Raw genomic sequence first — 21,878 nt, forward strand, 5'->3', positions numbered from 1 at the left:
GTTAGCCAGAGACTGGGGAAACAGATCCATTAAATTCTGCATAGATTGAAAAACCCAAGGCAGGGCAGTTCAATTAAAGCACCTCCAATCATTCTTGTGGTTTCTCTAAAAGGGTGCGCTTTTTCTAGCTCTGCCTGAGTATTCTAACTCTTCACACTTTCTTGGGAAGAATGAGAAGGGGCAGGAAAGACCAGTTGCTTTGCTGGACTTTGTGTGATTCTGCGCAGCAGGACCTTTGCCAGGGCAGCCACTGAGGGAAGGTAGCCGAGGCTTGCAGAACTTTTGGGCTGTGAGTCTCATTCATTCCTGGAGGCAAAAGCACAGAGGGCAGGCCTAGCTGTGGTGTGGGAGTCAGGAAAGAGAGGAGGTGCAGGACCGAGGGGATGATAAGGGGATCAAGGAGGTGAAGAAGGAGGCTGGGAAAATAGATACTGTAATCACAGACTTTTCTATAAAATAGGTAATTTATGTGTAGTGCAGAACAATGATCTTTTCATTAAGCTGAAAAGAAGCCATGTATAGTAGTTAGGATTATATTTGGTTGTGTATGACAGAAAATGTCAAAATAATAGATGCTTTTTAAAAAATTGACCTTTATTTCTCACTTTTACAAAAGAAGTCGGGAAATAGGCAATCCAGGGCTCGTATCACAGCCCATGGCCATCAGAGAAGGAGGTTCCATGTAATACGCTGACTCTCCAACCTTAGCATGTCTCTTCATGGTCCCTAATGGCTTTTCAGCCTCCAGCCAGGTACCAGGTAGCAGAAAAGAGCCTTCTCAGAGGCCCCGCATATTACCTCTGCTGACATCTCATTGGCTGGAGCATAGTAAGGTGGCCACATAATTTTTTCTCTGGGTAGCTATGTACCTAGCAAAAACTGGGGACTTGTCACTAAGAAAAGACAAACAGCTGGAGATCCACAGTGGTCTCCACTACACTGTATATGAAGGCAAGACAGTTAATTTCTACCTACATTCCCAAATGTATCTTCAGGAAGAGAATGTTTCTGCAGCATAAATTCTTTGTGCATTGGAAGATCTTCCCTTTCAACCTTCAATTGTACTGCATGCAAACCACCCCTCAGGTTCTCAGCTTCAACCTCACTTTCTCGAGGAACCCTCCTCAGGCCCCTTAGTCTGCATTAGGCTTCCCTGTTTTATGTTCCCATTGCATCTTATGCTTCTGCTTCAAAGCCTCTGCACCCCTGTCATTATTGACTCATCTGGAATTACATGTGTAAGCACTGTCTTGCCTGTAATCTAAACTGTAAGCTCCCTGAGGGCAGACTCTGTTTCACCCTCCACTGTCTTCCAATGTGTGGCACCTAGTAGGCCCTCAATAAATATTTGTTAAGTGATTGAGTGATTGGAATATTACAGAGACCCCAGATTCAAGGCCATTTCCACTGAGATCTTTTTTTTTTTGAGACAGAGTTTCGCTCTTGTTGCCCAGGCTGGAGTGCAGTGGTGGGTCCTCAGCTCACTGCAACCTCCACCTTCCGGTTTCAAGCGATTCTCCTGCCTCAGCCTCCCGAGTAGCTGGGATTACAGGCATCCGCCACCACGCCCAGCTAATTTTTGTATTTTTAGTAGAGACAGGGTTTCGCCATGTTGGCCAGGCTGGTCTCAAACTCCTGACCTCGTGATTTGCCCATCTCAGCCTCCCAAAGTTCTGAGATTACAGGTGTGAGCCACTGCACCCGGCTGACCTTTTCTTTCTTTAACTAGACTTCCCCAGCTGAGACCAGGACAAAACCAGATTCCCCTGCGCTGTGCACCTGCCAGGACTGGAGCAGCCCAAAAGCCCATGGGAGGGCTGTGGACTGGGGCTGTCAGACCAGGCTCTCCGAGGAGGACTCCCACACCCACGGCCAACTCCACTTTACAAAACCAGCTCCAGCCAGAAGTATGCCTGGGGGGCACGAGAACAGAAACTGCAGCAGTGTGGGTGGATTTTAAATCTGCAAATGCAACTGACTGCCCAATGTTTGGGAGATAAAATAGGTCACCATTCTCCCCTCAGTTCGGCGTCACTTGGCGTCACTCCCAGGCCCTAAAGGGGAAGGAAGAGTTTTGTGATCTTTGCTGTCACAGGCTATGGACAAATTTAGTTACACTTAGCTTTACAAGAGCTGTCCGCCCACCTGACTCTTGTTCACAAGACCCCTAAAAATTAGAAAAAGGTCAGTCCAGGCTGTTCAGTCTTTGGTTGTTCGATGGGAAATCTTCCTGAGGCCAGTTTCTAGAGTCCATTTTGACACCAGCCAAAACAAAAGGCAGGACCTAGAGTCTAGACAGCTCCCAATCCCGCCGTTTTCAACTTGGCCCATTAGGATGGAGCCTTCTGTTCTCTGGCAATGAATCATAGGCTTTTAAAGTAGAGAGTGAGAAAGAGCAAGCCCTGGAGAGAGCCCCGTGAGGCCTTGGGGTAAGGGCTTCCAGGACTGTTCATGAGAAGCTGTGCATGTCTCCCTCCAACTTCCCCAGATGAGACACCAAGATTGAGAAGTGAAGAGTCATCTCCAATTTGGCAGACATCCTGACCCTCCACACTCACCATTCTGATACTTAGTCATTACCATCCTGGTATATTTAACCACTTCTCCTTCTGACTGAGAAGCTGAAAGTGACATTCAGCCTGGGTGTGATGTGGGGATTTTCTGGGACAGGGCGGAGATGATGAGGTGCTGGAGTTGCATGAGCTGGTCATTACAGTCAAGACTTGTGAACCAGTTGTGAAACCCTTGGTAACCTGAAATCTGCCATGGTGGGAGTATTTACACTACAGGAATTGGCCAATGCTGCAAATCAGGGTTTCTTTCTTTTTTCAGTGAGACACTTGACCAGCACACACTGCATTACTCACGCAGGAGGAGCTCTGGGAGGGCTGGAGAAAACCATAGGTAAGCAGAGTTGAGGATGTTTGGTGCCTCCCCTGATGGCTTCATCATGTCATCTTTCTCGGCTCTTCACAGTCAGTATTTTCTCTGTGGAAACACCAAGAGATTCTACCTCTGCTCCATCAGCAAACAAGGAAGTCATTTATTTTCATGGCCCCTGTGCTAGAGGACTCCGAGAGTCCAAACTCTTAGAGCAGCAGGCCCATTTTCTGGTGGAGAAGAGAGAAGGCAAAGCCAGGGAAGGGCATTTAATAGTGACAACTCAGTGAAAAAGCAGATAGAGGCAGCCCGATGATCAAAGGTGTCTTCCTTCAAAGCCCCTGATTGAAAACAGCAATCCATGCTTGCCAATGAAGGCCATAGGTGATGTTTCTTATGTGAGTGCATAAGAAAATATGACCCTCTGCTTTAGGTCATATTTTCAGAGGTCATACAAGGTTGAAAGGAAGCAAATCATTTTCATGAGAAGGATAATAAATGAGACCAGGATTGGCATTGAGAAAAGTATTTAGACATTTCTGAGCTGATCAACCTGGAGAAGAAAGTGCTTCTAGACACACAGATTTCCAGGACTTTTCCTGAGAGGGTTAGATTCTGGAGGTCTGCAGAGGGGGCCAAGAACCCATGTTTTTACCAGCCCCTTCCTCACCCCATGATTCCGCTGATGGCAGCCTGTGGACCGCACTTTGAGGAACTGGTCTAGTGAGGGTCCTCAGAGGGCATTTTGCAGTGGGTGGAACTGGCCTCTGAGTGGGATCCTCCTTCAATACCTAGGCCTTGCCCTGCCATGGCTACGGGTCTTCGGGACTCATGCCTGGGGATAGGTGCTGGGTGTTATGGGAAGAGCATAAAAACACAAAACAAAAAATTCCATTTCTCACCACCAGTGGTGAGAAATGGGGGTGGAGCCTGGAACTGTGGTCATGGGGGCTCCAAGAGGAGCAGCCGGGATGCCACTGCACAACCAGCCACCTCTAACAGAAGCAGGACCAGGCCCAGGACTGAGCCTCCACAAGCCCTGCTGCCAGCCACCAGCCACCCTTCCTCCCTGGGAGAGCCAGAAAGGGAAGCATAGCGAAGCCCTGCATGGTGGTCTCCATCAACAGGGAGGCCCCTCCCCTCCCTCTGCTGCAGCCATCTTACCTGCAGCCAGAATGTGCCAGGGCCAAGCTGAGGATAGGGCGGCCTCTCCAGAATCCCTGCCCTTAGAGGACTTGCCAGACATTGGTTTTTCTTGTTGGAGGCACCTCTTCACAGTCTGCATGTATAAGGCCTGATGAAACTCATCCCAAGAACCCAAGCCCACTTGCAAAGACGGGATAGAGAAGGGGCATGGCATTCCACTGATGGACTCACTCTGGAGAGGAGCTACTGACCCAGCAGCAGTTCCCCCTCCCTCACCCCTGTTCACCATCCCCAGGAAGACATCCGACTCCCCATCAAATGGTCCCTGCCAAGGGCATCGTGGTAACGTGGGGAAGGAGAGGATGCCAAGTTGCCCCTCTGGCCATTGGACCCCTTCTCATCTGAGGAGAATTCCATGGCAGCCCCTTCTGGGCTGTGCTCTTTATGTCTCTAAGCCACTTCCTGTTTCCTTTCCTAGGTCATAAGCCAGGCTTATAGTTGGTGTGAGTCACTTACCTAGGAAGTCCAGAGCACACAGCTGCCTCTCAGGGAGGGAGCAAAGGATACAGCTTAGAAGTGCGAGGCATTGGTTTGCTCCTAAAACACACAGATTGTCCTAGGCTTTTAGCAGTGCTGTGTGCCATGGCCCCCAAGCAATGCAAGCCTTAGAGATCCATGATTTGCCCTGTTTGCGTTCCTCTGCTGATGCCAGGCTTTCAGTTCCCAGGAGGCACTGGACAAGCATAATTTTGCAAATAAAACATTGCTTTGCCAAGGGGCTAGGCCTATCAGACATTCATTAGGCAACAGCCAGCAGGACCTATGAAAGTCATGGCAAAGAAGCCATTCAAAAGCATTGTCTTCTAGTAACTAAATTTCAAAACCAGGAGGAAACCACAGCTCAGACATCGGCCGATGTTCAGCAACCTGGATTCACAGGGAAACGGACAAGAATAGACTTTGCACAAGTCTAGTGCTTTCCCTTCATGACATCTAGGCAGTTTACTCCTCCTGACCTCCACTACTCACTGCGCGAGGATTATTCTGTGGTCACCAGAGTACTAAGGACGAGGCGCTGGGTGATTTGGTCGAAGTCAATGTGCCAAGTCAGCATCAAGCAGCTATTTTTGCCTTCCCATTCCATTCCCTGAATTTTTTTTCTGTGAAAGTGTCTTGTAAGCTAGAACACACCTGAGGTGGCAGAGGAAAAGCAGAGCTCTAATCTCTTCCCTAGGCCTCTAAGTGAGTTTTGCATTCAGGGATGATACTTGGGCAAGGGGTTTGGAAGGTCCTGATGTTGCTGACACCCGCATAAAACACTTTCTGCAGCAGAGAAGGGAAGGGGAGAGGAAAGAACAGGCAGAGAAGACCCAGAAACTTAGATCAGCCTAGGATGAGAGTAGCTGTCCTGAAAACAATCAGAAATCCAGAGTCCTGACTCTCCAGCAGGTATGGCCTTGATCCTAGTGAGATTATCTTCAAAGACAAAACAAACTCCAGTCATGCAGAGAAGCCGCATTGTTCCATGCAGATCTATAAAAAACAACGGAAAGAGCGTCATCCTCTTAATTACTGAGGAAGTAGGGAAATAGGAATCCTTGTACCCTGCTGGTGGGAATATAAACTGGAAAAACTGAGGTGGGGAATCAACTGAGGCCAGAAGTTCGAGACCAGTTTGGCTAACATGGTGAAACCCCGTCTTTACTAAAAATACAAAAATTAGCTGGGTGTGGTGGCGTGCACCTGTAATCCCAGCTACTCGGGAGGCTTAGACTAGAGAATCACTTGAACCCGGGAGGCAGAGATTGCAGTGAGCTGAGATCACACCACTGCACTCCAGCCTGGGCAACAGAATGAGACTCTGTCTCTAAATAAATAAATAAATAAATAAATAAATAACTGGTAAAACATTGCTGATTGGCAAGTTGGTTATGTTTGAGGCAGAGACAATGCTTGTTCTGGGTCTGTTACACTCTTGTTTTCCTCCTGGACACTCAGGAAGACTATACTTCCCAGCCTTCCTTGCAGTTAGGAGCAGTCATGTGACTGAGTTCTGGACAATTGGAAGGTGGGCAGAGGAAGTGATGTGAGTCACCGCCAGGCCTGACCCTAAAACTACCTGTGCAATTCTCCATGCTCTCTCTCCCTCCCTTTACCTGTCAAGTGAAATCAGAGCAGCCAGTGGAGAAGTCCAAGGCCGGGGCAAATGGAGACCCATCAGGTGGGCAAACCCTGGTTCCAGACAACCATGCAGAGTGCCTTCTACTCCCAACCAATGACTTGTGTTGAACTGTGACATAGAGAAATACATCTTTATTGTGTTAAGCCACTGAGATTTTGGCTATGTCTGTTATAACATTTAGCCTATCTGACTGATACACTATCACAATCCTTTAAAAGGTCATAAGCTTTGACCTAGCAATTAAATTCTTTGGAACATATACTAAGGAAATAATTAAGAATAATCACCGAAAATTATAAACAGACCAGATGTGGTAGCTCACACCTGTAATCCCAGTACTTTGGGAGGCAGAGATAAGAGGATTGCTTGAGGCCAGGTGTTTGAGAACAGCCTGGTCAACATAGCAAGACCCCATCTCTAATAAATTTTTTTAAAAAAAAATTATAAACAACATTAATCTCCAATAATAGGCAATTCATTAAATAAATAATAACATAACTGCAAAGGAATATTTAGGCACTTAATATCATTTAAATGTATTTATTGACATGAAACAATTTCACGATTTAGTATTACATGAAACAGAGTAACAAAGCAACATGGATGGTATGAACCCATAACTATTTATATATGTATACGCATGCAAAGAAGAAAATTCGGAAATATACCAAAAAACAGTGATTATTTCTGGTAGTAGGACTAAAGATGGCTTTTAAAAATTATCTCTTTCTTGCAGTTTTATGCTTTTTCTACAATTAGCATATCTTTTTTTCAGTTGAAAAAATTTTTTTGGCCAGGCGTGGTGGCTCACGCCTGTAATCCCAGCACTTTGGGAGGCCAAGGCAGGTGGATCACAAGGTAAGGAGTTCGAGACCAGTCTGGACAATATGGTGAAACCTCGTCTCTACTAAAAATACAAAAAAAAAAATAGCTAGGTGTGGTGGCACACGCCTGTAGTCCCACCTACTTAGGAGGCTGAGGCAGAAGAATCACTTGAACCCGAGAGGTGGAGGTTGCAGTAAGCTGAGATCGCACCATTGTACTCCAGCCTGGACGACAGAGCGAGACTCCGTCTCAAAAAAAAAATTTTTTTTTAAGTAGCCTTTTGGAAATGGATGGGTCTCCTTTGAACTTTAGGGCTGGCCTTACTCTCTCTAAGTATTAAGTGTAATGGGTACAAACGCAGGTCCCTTCCACTCTTCTGGGCTAAAATGCCACCATTCGTAAGGTTAAATACCTATTTTATCTTCACCACTGACAGCAACTCTCAAGCCCTTCATTCACTTAGCTTCAGGGCTCAGTTCTACTGACTTAGTGCTCTGGCTTTAAGGAAAGATGTACCTTTTTATCACAAGGTTTTTCAGGATTTTCTCAGAGTTGCCGGGCCTCAGAACTCTCCTCTTTTGAGTACTAATTTGGATAATTTGGGAAACTGCAGCCACAGTTCCTCCCTCCCTTGAGACTGGCTGAGTGAGGCAGACCACGCCTTTAACGCAGAAAGCAGGGCAGGAAATCACACTCTAACCATAGGTCTTTATTCAGAAACCCAGCAGCCTCACTACCAAATAAACTCAGGAGCCCTAAAGCTTCAGTGCCCTGACCTATAAGATCAAAGAATCTCATGTGAGCTCTGCAAGTGGACTTTTAATAAAAAGTAGTGCTGCCAGTTTCTGTTTTGACCTTCCAACCACAGGATCATGCCAACATTCAGTCGTAACTCCATTTTTTTTTTCCTGCCAAATCGACTCCTTGCTCTTTTCAACACATCCTCACACAGAGGGAACAAGCCACTGAGGTTTCCTGTTGAGGACGGTTCTTTGGTGTTCTGGGAGGAAACCATATATTCACAGAAACCATATATAAATTTTCTGTGTAGTAGGACAGAATTACCTTAATTTAACTTGATGTCTTTTTGACAAACCATGTACCCCTAAAATGAAGAAATGGAAGGAAGGAGTTTATTTTCATCCCAGCCCTTACTCTGCTGCATTGTTCCTGTGTACATTTCTCTTACTCCATGGAGTAGGAGCTTCTTGAGGACCATGACTGTCATTTATTTCTCCCTCCCTGCTCCTGGCACTAGCAGGACCTCCCCCTGCTCCCTCTTAACAAAGTTTTCAGTGAGTGAGTGAATGAATGAACTTTCCCCTGTTTCCTGATGGGTTTCAGCCAGCACAGACTACCTACTTTTGTTCAGATGCGTCCTGTGTGTCTTTGTCTCTACGGGCACTGTGTTTGATGGGTTTCTTGAAACCTTCCCATGCACATAGTAGTATAGCGGCAAGATCAGCTACATGCATTGCAGAACCCACTGAAAAATGAAAATGCAGGGCCCTTGTTCAAAAATTATTTACAATGTCAAATTATCCAAAATTAATACAATGAATTATTAAACATTAAATTAGATAGTAAATGATTAAGAATTTCAAAGCTTTGCAGAGTAGAGCAGTGCAGGCGAGCCTGGTTCTCGTCCACCACATGGCTCAGCTGCCTGCTCCTCCCCTCTGCTCAGAGTCAAGGTCCCGAGGCCAGCACGGTGTTTACTGATGATGGCCATCAGTAAACATACCCTGTCCTGTATCCTGTCACCAGAGTTTCATTTGGAATCCTGAGCAAAGGTCTCCGATTGCTGATTCTACTGCCAACAGAAAACACTCTCCCTCTTCTGAATGTGTTGGCAGGAAAACCAGATTTTTATCTCTCCAGGTCAGCCAAAATCTTGAGGCCAGTTAACTTCCCCAGTGATCTCATTTGAATCATCCTTCACTTCTGCCCCCAGTGAAACTGAATCTGCACTCTGCTCGACTCTCAGCCCAAGTGAGGTGCCACGCCCACACCTCACTTGTCTTCCACTGAGGTCTTTCCTGACAACCCGTTTCTCTGGGTTGCCCTCTCTTGCCCTTGAGACCCCTGTTCAGTTGTGAACAGTCTCTCCATTCTATGGCTGCAGACTCTTCACTGAGATCTGTTTGCCTCCATCAAAACTAGATCTTTCCAAGGAAACCACCTGCCCCTGTGTGGCTCTCACAGTTCCCGAGCGGAATCTTCCAGTGCCTCTCCCCACTGCCAGACCTGCCATCACCCCGGAAAAGCTGAATTTTCATGTGTGAATCAGCCAGTATCCTGGCCTCAAATTTGTTCACCTCCTTAACTTTGGTGACCATTGTCTCCTCTCCACCTCAGCCATCTCTATATCCTGTACATTCTCAAAACTCAGAACTGAAATGGTAAACTTCAATATCCCTAAACTTATTGAAAACACACAAACTCCAATATCCCACATTCTCATTTCAATTCATTGGTTTCCAGCATTCATACTGTCAAACATCAGCATTTTTTGCTCCTCCACATGGCCTGTCTCCATGTGGAGAGCTTGGGCTTCCTCACAGCATGGTGGTCTCGAGGTAGTCAGACTTGCTACATGGTAGCTGATCTCCAAGAGTAAAAGCAGATGCTGAAAAGCCTTTTGAAAGTTAGGCCCAGAACTGGCACAGCATCCTCTCTGCCTTGTTCCGTCAGTCAAAGCAAGTGATAAGAAATCATGAGGCGAGTCCAGATTCAATGGAAGGAGAAATAAACTTGACCTCTTGAATAGCGGAGCAGCATGTGTATACAATGGGAGAAACATTTGATGGTGGCCATTTTTGGACACTGTCTACTACAGAGGAGAGAGAAAACAAATATATAAAACAAACAGGAAAATACCAGATAGTAATAAGAGCTGTTCAGAGAATCGAAATAGGGTGTTTTGATGGAGAATGACTGAGGAGCTCCTGGAGATTGAGGGTGTTGTCAGGGAAAGTCTCTATGAGGAAGTGATGTTTAAATTACAACTTGTGGCCAGGCATGGTGGCTCACACCTGTAATTCCAGCACTTTGGGAGGCCACAGTGGGTGGATCATCTGAGGTCAGGAGTTCGAGACCAGCCTGGCCAACATGGTGAAACCCCATCTCTATTAAAAATACAAAAATTAGCTGGATGCAGTGCTAGGCACCTGTAATGCCAGCTACTCAGGAGGCTGAGGTGGGAGAATTGCTTGAATCCAGGAAGCAGAGGTTGCAGTGAGCCAAGATCGCACCATTGCGCTCCAGTCTGGGTGACAAGAGTAAAACTCTGTCTCAAAAAATAAAAATAAAAATAAATTAAAACTTGAAGAGCAAGAATTTCCAGCTGTGTGAAGTTCCAGGCAGGAGAGAGAGCCAGCAGAAATGCTCTAACATGGGACTGAGCCAGGCATGTTTAAGGAATAGAAAGACCACACATTAGGAGTATAGACAAGGACAGGGAGCATGGGCTAGAAAACAGGTCAGACAAGTGGGAAGGGCCAGATCAAGTGAATAAGGGGAAGGAAGCTGGACTTTATTCCCAGAACCATTCATGGAAACTGATTGAAAGGTTTACAGCAGAGAGGGGATATAATATGACTTACGTAGTGAAAGGTCACTCCGGCTGCCTTGCAGAGAACAGGAAGTGTAAGTGTGGAAGCAGCAAGACCAGTCAGGAGGCTACTGTGAGACCCCAGGGGAGATGGTGGCTTGTTCTGGCTGCTGGCTGTGGGGAGGAGACAAAATAGAGATAAGTTTGGTGGCTGGACCAGAAGTTGCTGAGGATTGAGGCTGTACTCTCTTGTTTCAATTCCTCTTCATGCCCAGGTGATCACTGTAGAAACCTGGTTGGTCCTCACCCACACCTAGCTGTCGGTTAGTGTCCCTCCTTAGAGTTTTGTGGGGGTTTTCTGTTTTGTTTTGTTTTTTGTTTTGTTTTGTTTTTTTGTTTTGTTTTGTTGAGACAAGGTCTCATTCTGTTGCCCAGGCTGGCGTGCAGTGGTGTAATCATAGCTTACTATAACCTCGAGCTCCTAGACTTCAAGCAATCCTTTTGCCTGACCTCTGGAGTAGTTGGGACTACAGGCAATACTACCATGCCCAGCTAATTAAAAAGAAAGAAAAAAAGAAAAAAAAAGAAAAAAAGAATAACTTTCGTAGAGCTGGAGTCTCACTATGTTGCCTAGGCTAGTCTCGAACTCCTGGGTTCAAGTGATCCTCCCACCTTGGCCTCTCAAAGTGCTGGGATTACAGCTGTGAGGCATGGTGCCTGGACCTCCTTAGAGTTTTTAAGATTACTTTAAATTCCATATCGTTGCACACAATGAGACCCTTCATGGTAGGCTCTGCTCCTTCCCGCTTAGACTGGTTTCCCATCTCTGTCCCACATAGGCCTTTGCTCCAGCCAGATCTACGTCTTCACTGTTCCCTGACCATGTCCTGGTTCATGACCCTGTGCCTGGCATGTGCTGTCTCCTCTGCCTAAAATACTTCTTCTCCCTCACCTCCATTACTTTGTCTACCCAACTTCTGTTCCTCCCTCAAAATCTAACAGGTGTCACCTCTTCCACTAAGCCTTCCCTGAAACCCCAGTTTTATTTAGATTTCTATGCACTGGACACATAACAGCATGAATGTCCAACTCCTTGTCTGTTTCTTCCAATTGGTTGGGGTTTCTTAAGGGCAGAGACCATCCCTAGAACCCGGCACAGGGCTCCATAAGCTGATGCTATCATGTTCAGCACGGTTTACCCTTGGAGTGTGAAAATGTGTCTTACAAGGTCAAAGCACAGCAGAAAGATTTGATAGATCCCCATAACGAGGTCCTCCGTTTTCCCAGGCTGATTCTGGGAGGCTGGACTCATTACTTAAGAAGCCTGCAAGTCTTCAATGGGAGAACTGACAAAAGATCCGGACATGCTACAGGAAAGGTCTGGTCCCCGCACGTGATGATCAGCATCACCACTAGTAATAGTATTGGTTCTTGGCAGAATTAGTACTCAGACCACCGTTCTCCCCTCGCTCCCACCCATAGTCTCTGGGAAGATCTGAAAAGCCTAGTGCAGCCAACATGAAGTTCACCATAGTGCTTAAAGGTAAATATACTATAAGTGACTGACTCTAAAATCTATACCCAAACCTGGTCCTCGTTTCTGAACTTCAGACTCTCATATTCAATTGCCTGATGGACTTCTGTACCTAGATATCCTCCAAACTTGGCAAAATTGAACTCATTATTTATCTTGCCCCCATATACTCATGAGTGGCAGCCCACTGGGAATGACTGATGGATGTCACTTAAGTTCATCCTCTCCATTGCCATTGCCAGGATCCTGTTGCAAGCCCTCAGCTTCTCTGGCCTGCATAACCACCTTAGCCCTTCCCCAGCCTCCCTGTTCCCGGCCTCATCTTCCTCAGGTACCCAGAGCATCTCTCCAAAATGCAAGTCTAATCTTGTCCTTCCTCTCTCAGAAAACCTTTAATTGCCCAAAGCAGGTTATCAAACTTTAGTTTGCATCTGAATTGCCTTGAAAGTTTCTTAAAAATGCAGATTCTTGAGCCACCTCCAGACCTCCAAAAATCCAAAGTTCTGTGGGTGGAGTGATGCACATTCTCAACCAGTGCCCAAGGGCTTCTGATAGAGCTGGGCTCCACCTTGAGAAACACTGTCATGCACAGGCGACTCCAGACTCCATCATTCACTCCACCAGGCCCTTCTCAGTCCAGGGACCCCCCAAGCGAGGTCTGTCTCATTCACTCCCTCCTCACACACCATGCTCTTAATGGGTACTGCGTACCTTCCCCCTTTGCTCTATTTTGCCTGGTGCCAAGAATGTCTTCTTCGAAAGACCGAGACCCTTTTCATTCCGATAACTCGATAATCCTTTGGAATGTTGCTACTCAAAGCATCAGTATCACCTAGGATCTTGTTAGAAATTCAGAATCGCAGGCCCCACCCCACCCCTACTGAATCAGAGCTTGGTAATTCCTATGCACATAAGAGAAGAAGAAGCACAGCCTTATAACTTGGCTCAATAGTCGCCTCTTCCAAGAAGCCTTCCTAGATTGACACTGACTCATCAAATACCCATTCCTCCAAACTGACACTGGGCATCACAATCACAGTGCTTGTAACATTTAAAAGTTAGGAATCTCGAGCTGCCAGGGGAGCCCTGCACACCATGCCACGTCCTGCTTGTCTGTCCCTGTGGGTTGTCACCTGCCACAGCCCGCCCTGACCACCCAGCAGATCGTCCTCCAGGGCCCGGGGCCGAGGGACTTCTGCCTCATGGGCAGCAAGGTCTTCGAGCAGCCTCTCGCCATTTCCCGGGTCACTCTTGGAAGCAAGGTGGCTCTAGCTAATTCATGTATCAGAGATGTAATCACAGCCATTGATGGGGAAAATTCTCGCAATATGACGCATTTGGAAGCTCAGAACAGAATCAAAGGCTGCACAGACAACATGACTCTCACTTTGGCCAGATCCAAACATAAAGTCTGGTCTCCTCTGGTGACGGAGGAAGGGAAGTGTCATCCATACAAGATGAATGTAGCCTCTGAACCCCAGGAGGTCCTGCACATAGGATGCGCCCACAACCGAAGTTCCATGCCCTTTACCACCTCGCCTGCCTCCAGCACTGCCGCCAGGGTCATCACAAACCAGCAAAGCAACCCAGCTGGCCTCTACTCTTCTGAAAATATCTCCAACTTCAACAACGCCCTGGAGTCAAAGACTGCTGCCAGCGGGGTGGAGGCGAACGGCAGACCCTTAGACCATGCTCAGCCTCCAAGCAGCCGTGTCATCGACAAAGAATCTAAAGTTTACAAGATGCATCATGAGAAACAGGAGTTGAATGAGCCCCCAAAACAGTCCATGTTTTTCCCGGTTTTGCAGGAAATCCTGGAGTCTGAAGAAAAAGGGATCCCAACAAGCCCTCAGGATTCGGAAGTGTTAAAGCTCCTGTCACTAAAGTGGCTGCGTTAATTGGAAATGCTCAGAAGTTGCCCGTGTGTGACAACTGTGGCCCTGGAATTGTCGGTGTGAAGCTGCGGGACCATCACCACCACCCTGAGTGTTATGTGTGCACTGACTGTGGCACCAGCCTGAAACAGAAGGGCCATTTCTTTGTGGAGGATCAAATCCTCTGTGAGAAGCATGCCTGGGAGCGAATCACACCACCCGAGGGCTACGAAGTGGTCACCCTATTCCCCAAGTGACCCAGCAGATCCAACCACTGTTCTCCAGCTGGCCACTGCTGCAGCTTTTTCTCTCAGTGTTCTAGGCCCTCTCCTCTCTTGAAAATTCTCTGCTTACTTTGGTTTTCCCCCTGCTCGTAAAACGTTGAATCCCCTGCCTTGGTTAATTGACTCACACCGGCTGTGTGATGCCCGCTTTTATAATGAAAGGAAAACTGTTCTGTTCAGTGTCCCCTTGCCAGCAACACCATGTCCTTTTCTCCCTCTGTTCTTCTCTGCTGTATTTGGACATCAGCCAAATTTGAACCGAATCAAATATAATGTATCTGACATTGATTTTGTTTTTACTCAATAAATTTATAGACTCCAAAAATAAAAAATAAAAAAAATAAAAGTTAGGAATCTCATAGTCCAGTCCCAGAGAACTGTCAGATTTAAAGACTGGCCCAAAGAATAATTCTAATCCCATTATCCCCAAAGCCCAGGGAACATCCCCCCCCCCCTTTTTTTTTTTTTGAGATGGAGTTTTGCTCTGTCACCCAGGATGGAGTGCAGTGGCATGATCTCAGCTCACTGCAGCCTCTGCCTCCTGGGTTCAAGTGATTCTCCTGTCTCAGCCTCCTGAATAGCTAGGATTACAGGCGTGCATCACCATGCCCAGCTAATTCTTGTATTTTTAGTAGAGATGGGGTTTCACCATGTTGGTCACGCTGGTCTCGAACTCCTGACCTCATGATCCACCCACCTCAGCCTCCCAAAGTGCTGGGATTACAGGCTTGAGCCACTGCGCCCGGCTGGAACATCCCTTTTGTGTTCTTGCAGTCCCATGCCCTATCTTGGCACCTTTGCCCCCTTTCTTCTCTGCTGGTGTTCAGCCCCACAGGAGGTGTTTCCAACATGCCCGGTCCCCCTGCCTCATCTGGCCTCTGTGGCATGGTTCTTCTTCAGCCCTGTCTGCTTTTCTCCTGAGAATCTTGGTAGGTGGCTGCATCTCTTCTCCTTTCAGAGAGTGGGGCAGGCAGAAGGAGTGAAGTGGGCTCCTGACCTCAAGTGATCCACCTGTCTCAGCCTCCCAGATTTTTGGGATTACAGGCTTGAGCCAGTGCGCCAGCCAACACCAGGTTCTTATTAGGCTGTGCTCCCGTATCATTGTCCGGTTTTTAATTGTGATGATGAAGCTCGGTAACTTCGGAAAATTTGAAATCGTTGTTGATCCTAGAACAGAGAAAATTGTTGTGACCCTCACAGGCAGGCCAAATAAATGTGCAGTGATCATCTCCAGATTTACTGTGCAACTCAGACCTAAAAAAATGGCAGATTAGTCTCCATCCCATCAGTTTGGTTTTGTTGAACTGATGACTGCAGCTGGCATCATGGACCACGAGGAAGCATGATAAAAGCACACAGGAAAGAAAACCCTGGGATTCTTTTTCTGGGGATGAAATATATAATTACAAATTAAATGTTTCCCTCAATAAACAAAACGGAGAGAAAGAGAAAGGAGAGAGGAGGGAGAGAGAGAGAGAGAGAGAGAGAGAGAGAGAGAGAGAGAGAGAGAGAGAGAAAGCGAGCAAAGCCCCTAGTCAGTTGTCTGTCTGCTGCTGCTCTGAGTCTCAGCCAGAGCTCTGGACGAGGAAGAACTCAATCCCCTTGGCATCCCCACAAGTGCCTAGAGTGGAGATTTCTCCTCTGCGGCAGACTGGGTCTCTGGTACATGTGGACGTTCTCACTGAAGAACGTTTCAGAGCCTGTAGCAGACACAGAAGTACTCTGGCCATCCAGGGAGTTGATCCCAGCTCGCTCTAGCAGAAGAGTGGGGATTAGGGACCCGGGAGTTAGCATGCTTGCCTAGGACATCTATGGAATCTTTATTTTCTCTTTCTTCCTGCTGAGTGAGGCAAGAGAGTTCTATAAATGGGTATGGGGTCAAGGAACATATATTATTTTTGGAATAGTTACAAAGATCTCTCGGGCATAAATGAGACTCGGAAACTGGACGACTCCTCTCCTCCCCACTTTCATTTGATGAATGACAGCTCTTTATGTGTGACACACCTACCATGCGCCATGCACAGTATTAGCTGCTTGACTTCTGTTGTTTTAGTTGGCACATTCTTTACAGAGAGTTGAAAATGAGGCCCAGATGCTCACGTGATTTTTAGAACCTGGGGTAGAGCCTGGAACATCTGACCTTCACCTCTATCTTCCTCACTCTGTCAGCCTTTCCCAAGGCATTCTTAGTAGAGCCCTAGTCTGGGGAGACCTTCTGTGGTCAGATGAATTGGTTGGGCACTGTCTGTACTTTATGTGGCCCTTGGTTTCAGGGTGCTATGAGTTGAACATCACAGGATACCCTAAGACCTAAACTACAAAGTGACAAACTCAAAGGGCCATTCAGGGGTTGGTTAATGCACAACTTAACAGCATCAAAGATCAAGATCCATTTCTCTGAGATTTTCTTGACTTTTCCCTCATGATTTCAACAGGACTGAAGTAGCGCCAAGCCCATGTCTTCACATGACAATGTCCTAAGGCAGGAAGAGGCAAGGACTCATCCTGTGTCATGTTTTAAGAGTCAAGAAATCCTTCCTAGAGGTTCCCAGGGCTGATTGTCTTTACATTCATTACATGCAGGACTGCAGCACATGGCCAAACTAAAGCAGTCACCGAAGGAAAATGGCTCAGACCTGTGAACATTTCTTCCTGGGATCAGGGAGGAGCCCGTGAGACACACAGGTGCTGTAAACCAACAAAATCGAGGGTCTCTCAGCAAAGGCGTGTGGCGGGGAATGTTGAGCAGGAAACCAACACGGTTTTGCATACCCTTCTTGAAGATTTGCATTGCACATTAATATGTTTAAGGCTTTATTGTAAAGAAAGGTATTTTACTTCTTTTTCTTTTTTTGAAACGGAGTCTCACTGTGTCACCCAGGCTGGAGTGCAGTGGTGTGATCTCAGCTCACTGCAAGCTCCACCTCCCGGTTTCACGCCATTCTCCTGCCTCAGCCTCCCAAGTAGCTAGGACTACAGGCGCCCGCCACCACGCCCAGCTAATTTTTTTGTATTTTTAGCAGAGACGGGGTTTCACTGTGTTAACCAAGATGGTCTCGATCTCCTGGCCTCATGATCCATCCGCCTCGGCCTCCCAAAGTGCTGGGATTAGAGGCGTGAGCCACTGCACCCAGCTGGTATTTTACTTCTTTTAACCCAGTGCTTCCCAGGCCTTTTTTTTTTTTTTTTTTTTTGAGACAAGAGTCTTGCTCTGGAGTGTAGGCTGGAGTGCAGTGGTGGGATCCTGGCTCACTATAACCTGTGCCTCCCAGGTTCAAGCAATTCTGCCTCAGCCTCCTGAGTAGCTGGGATTGCAGGCATGTACCACCATGCTCAGCTAATTTTTGTATTTTTAGTAGATTCAGGGTTTCACCATGTTGTCCAGGCTGGTCTTGAACTCCTGACCTCAAATGATCCACCTGCCTCGGCCTCCCAAAGTGCTGGGAATTCAGGCATGAGCCACGGTGCTCGGTCCAGATTTATTTTTTCTTGGAGTTCTTATTAACTCCCTGCAGACACTGTGAGAAAGCTGGATCTGCCATGCTGTTTGTCCTCAGTTAAACGACTGTCCTGAGAGCTGTTTGGCACAGCCGCACAGCCAGATAGTGCCCTTTGCAAACACCAGAGAACAATGAGAGCTAGAAGAATGGCTCGGCTTAGCCATTTGAAGGAAAGAGTTTTCTTTGGCTCAATTAATGGGAAATAAAAGGCAAGAGTTCTCTCCTGTGAGCTTCTTTTCCTTTTGGTCATTCTAAATTAATAGGTTTAAGACATTACTTTTAGTTCAACTTCTTTCCATTACACTTTCAGTACTCCAGTGCCACCAGGGAGGGTAGCAATGACTGCTTTTAATAGTGATTAAAGACAGATCCATGGTTAGGTCAAACCAGGCCTGCACCTCCTCCCATGCTGCACATGCACCAGCATCAGCAAAGCCGACAAGAATGCTCTTGAGTGATGACGTACCCACGGCCACTTGTCTGCAGCAAGCAGGCTGCCAAAAGCCGGAACAGCTGGTAGCCCGTGCTCATCAAGCGCTCAGCCCTCAAAACCTCTCCTTCTCTCTCCTCCTCAGTCATCCAGTCTCCCCACCCCATAGTGTGTTCTCTAGCAATACATCCATTAGCTGTTTCCCCACTGCTAGACATCTAGATTATTTAAACTGCTTTTGCTGTTGGAAGGAATGCCTCCCTGAGCACGTGTGTGCAAAGGTAGATCCCAGAACGAAGAATCTCTTGGTTCACCAGGCTTGCACATTTAAAAATGTGACAGATACATGCTTTTAAACTGCTCCATCACCTTGGTGCAGAATGGAACTCCTGAGAGGTAAGGTCAGCGAGAAGATGTGTGTGGCTCTGAGCTGGCCAGTGGACCGCATGTTCCCATGCGGCACTCACACCATGCAGTGAGAAGATGTGTATGGCTCTGAGCTGACGGTGGCCCATGTGTTCCTGTCCCAGCACTCACACCGTGCAGTAAGATGTGTGTGGCTCTGAGCTGGCCACTGGACCATGTGTTCCCGTCCCGGCACTCACATCGTGCAGTGAGAAGATGTATGTGGCTATGAGCTGATGGTAGCCTGCGTGTTCCCGTCCTGGCACTCACACCTGTGCAGTGAGAAGATGTATGTGGCTATGAGCTGATGGTAGCCTGCGTGTTCCCGTCCTGGCACTCACACCGTGCAGTGTTGCTTCTCCTGCACTTGCTGACCCTGTAATTGATACAGGGAAAGGCCTAGCAATGGCTCGTCTCAGGGGGATAAAATGATTTCCCTTCTATGTTTCCACTCAGTCATCTCCTCTTCCGCCAGGGTGGGATGAGATAGGAACAGGAAGGGTTTGAGGAAAGAAGCCCTTTGTTTAAAAATAGCAGAGAAGTGCTGCTTGGTAATTTCCCTGAGTTTTACTCACCGAAGAACCTGACTCCAGCTCTTCTTGAGTTTGGGATGGACAATGGAATGGCTTGGCGCCATCCTAGACTCTATCATGCGTTCAAGCAAGAAGTGTTTGTTGAACACGTTGGGGGCATGGCATACTGACTGATCAGGGCATCACTGGCTTTCATGCAGAAGTGGGGTCCTGGGAGCCCCCTACTATTTGAGTCAAGGCCTGTTTCATTGTCCTTGAGTGAATGTTTGTGTTTCTCCCAAAATTCTTATGTTGAAGTCCTAATCCTCAGTGCGATGGTATTTGGAGATGGGGCTTTTTGGGAGGTAATGAGTTAGGTGAGGTCAGAAGGATGGGGGGCGTCGGTCTGATGGGATTCGTGTCCTTTAGAAGAATGAACACCAGAGAGCATGCACACTGTCTCTCCCTCCTGATGTGAGCACTTAGCAGGAAGGCAACTGCCTGCAAGCCAGGAAGAAAAACCTCACCAGGAACCAGATTGACTCGCACGCTGATCTAGGACCCGGAACTGTGAGAAAATACATTTCTGTTGTTGAAGCCACCCAGTCGATGGTATTTTATTATGGCAGCCCAAGAAGACTGAGACAGCTGGGTAGCTGGGAGGTGCCATGGAGAGCACACAGGGACTTGGGGCAGTGACCAGTCACCCACTGGTACAGAAGTGTTTCAATATTTCAACAACAGATACAAATATGCTAGTACCAGCCCTGTTCATGGAGTTTACATTCTAGTGAGAAGACATAGACAATATACAAAATAAGCAAAATAAATATTGTGTCAAATGGTGTTATCTGCTGTGGAAACAAACAAGGCAGAGAGAGAATTAGCAAGTGCCTTGGAGGAGGGAGGTTGCTACTTTATGTTGTACAAAGAAGGAAAGAGAAGGAGAAAGGCATGCTCCCTATCCTTTAAGGCACACTATCATTTAAGGGCATTTTCCAGAAGGCGCACACACTTACTTAGACTTAAAGCTTCTTGCCAAGAACTTAGTCACACGGCCACACCTTGCTGAGACAGAAGATGGGAAACGCAGACCGAATTCTGGAAAACCATGCTCACAGCTGTGGGTCAGGGGAGGTGGGGGTGTCCACTACTGAAGGTGCAGAGACTAGGAATTGGGAGGCCACCAGCCACAACATAACATGACTGGATTGTGTTTTACAAAGATAACTTTTCAGGATCTGTTGGGAGACTGTTCTCCATGGGTCTCTCACATTTGTGGGTGTCTTATGAGCAGGAGCACTCACTGCCTCTGTTCTGGAATCTCTTTCCAACGGCATTTGAATAGCAAATAGCCTTGGAAGACAAGACTCCCTCTGGAGCAAAGTACAGGCATGCTTAGTGCCTAGAGTAAGAAAGATAATGTCTTCTGTAGAAGAGGTCAGAGACTTATTGCCCATCATAAAAGATGCTGATTCTCTAAGCTCAGCATTCCTCCCCTCTAACGCAACCCACTGTGTGTGCAGGTGCAACTGGGCCTTCTTTATGTTGACCTGTGGAAATTGGAGCCAAGGGAACCAGCATAAGAACATATATTTAATTTCCACTTTACAAGAACAGATATATATATATTTATATAATTATTCCCATGTATCAAGGGAAAATAGTACCTTTACAATGAAAAGATCTGGCAGATACCACCTTAACAAGGTGATCAAACTTAATACCAGCAATAACTGACATGGTGTGTCTCTTAATGTGATACACTGAAAATAATCCAGTTTTATTAAAAATATATAGCATGACTCTAATCATGAGGAAAAAGCAAATCCAAATTGAAGGATACAAAAAATGCCAGTGTCATGAAGTATAAAAAAGGACAGGAAAACAATTCTAGGTTATGGGGGACTAACCCGATACGACAACTAAATTCAATTTGTTACCCATGATTGGCTCTTGAACGGAAAAGGGAAAAAAACAACGATAATAATATCTTATATCCATATACAAATTCTACTTGGCAAAATTGAATGTGGATATATATATTAATATTAGATAATATTATTATATTATTGTTAATTTTTCTTTTTTCTTTTTTTTAGACAAAGTTTCACTCTTATTGACCAGGCTGGCATGCAGTGGCACGATCTTGGCTCACTGTAACCTCCGTCTTCCAGTTTCAAGCGATTCTCCTGCCTCAGCCTCCCAAGTAGCTGGGATTACAGGTGCCTACCACCATGCCTGGCTGATTTTTTGGTATTTTTAGTAGAGATGGGGTTTCATGTTGGCCAGGGTGGTCTTGAACTCCCAACCTTGTGATCCACCCACCTTGGCCTCCTAAAGTGCTGGGATTATAGGCATGAGCCACAGCGCCCAGCCCTGTTAAATTTCTTGAATGTGATCACGGTATTGTAACTGTGTAGGAAAATGTTCACATTCTAAGGCAATATATGCAGAAATATGTAGAGGAGAAGTGTCATGACATCAGCAACTTATTTTCAAATGATTCAGAAAAAACACACATACATGAATATATAGGAAAAAAGGGAACATAACTGTCACTGAACACTAATAACTGGTGAATGTAGGTGAAGCTATGTAGGTATTCACTGGATTATTCTGTCAGCTTCTTTGTAGCTGGATTTTTTTAAAACAAAAAGTTGGAGAACATGGAAAAGAATCCTGGTGGCCTGTGGAGGATGGATGGGGGGCAGGGGTGGACCTGGTTTAGGGACAGCTGCACTGGGAGC

At 46.6% G+C, this 21,878-nt stretch overlaps 1 long non-coding RNA gene and 1 pseudogene across 2 annotated transcripts; one reads left to right on the plus strand and one right to left on the minus strand.

Annotated features, from left to right (window-relative positions):
- Positions 1-1,655: 1,655 nt before the first annotated feature.
- On the minus strand, positions 1,656-10,764 carry LOC108513667 (uncharacterized). 2 transcript variants are annotated; one of them, XR_001880976.1, is made up of 7 exons: positions 10,639-10,764; positions 8,396-8,519; positions 6,183-6,316; positions 4,045-5,559; positions 3,551-3,715; positions 2,868-2,988; positions 1,656-2,054 (listed from the first exon to the last, which is right to left on the minus strand). It is a non-coding gene; the product is annotated as an uncharacterized LOC108513667 (long non-coding RNA). The 2 variants fall into 2 exon arrangements; XR_001880975.1 differs by having other exon boundaries at positions 1,656-2,988.
- A 1,940-nt stretch (positions 10,765-12,704) lies between these two features.
- On the plus strand, positions 12,705-14,251 carry LOC108513634 (PDZ and LIM domain protein 1 pseudogene; annotated as a pseudogene).
- The last annotated feature ends 7,627 nt before the right edge of the window (positions 14,252-21,878 follow it).

Source organism: Rhinopithecus bieti, unplaced genomic scaffold (genome assembly GCF_001698545.2).
Source record: "Rhinopithecus bieti isolate Rb0 unplaced genomic scaffold, ASM169854v2 scaffold_29928, whole genome shotgun sequence".
In the NCBI taxonomy this organism is placed as follows: Eukaryota; Metazoa; Chordata; class Mammalia; order Primates; family Cercopithecidae; genus Rhinopithecus; species Rhinopithecus bieti.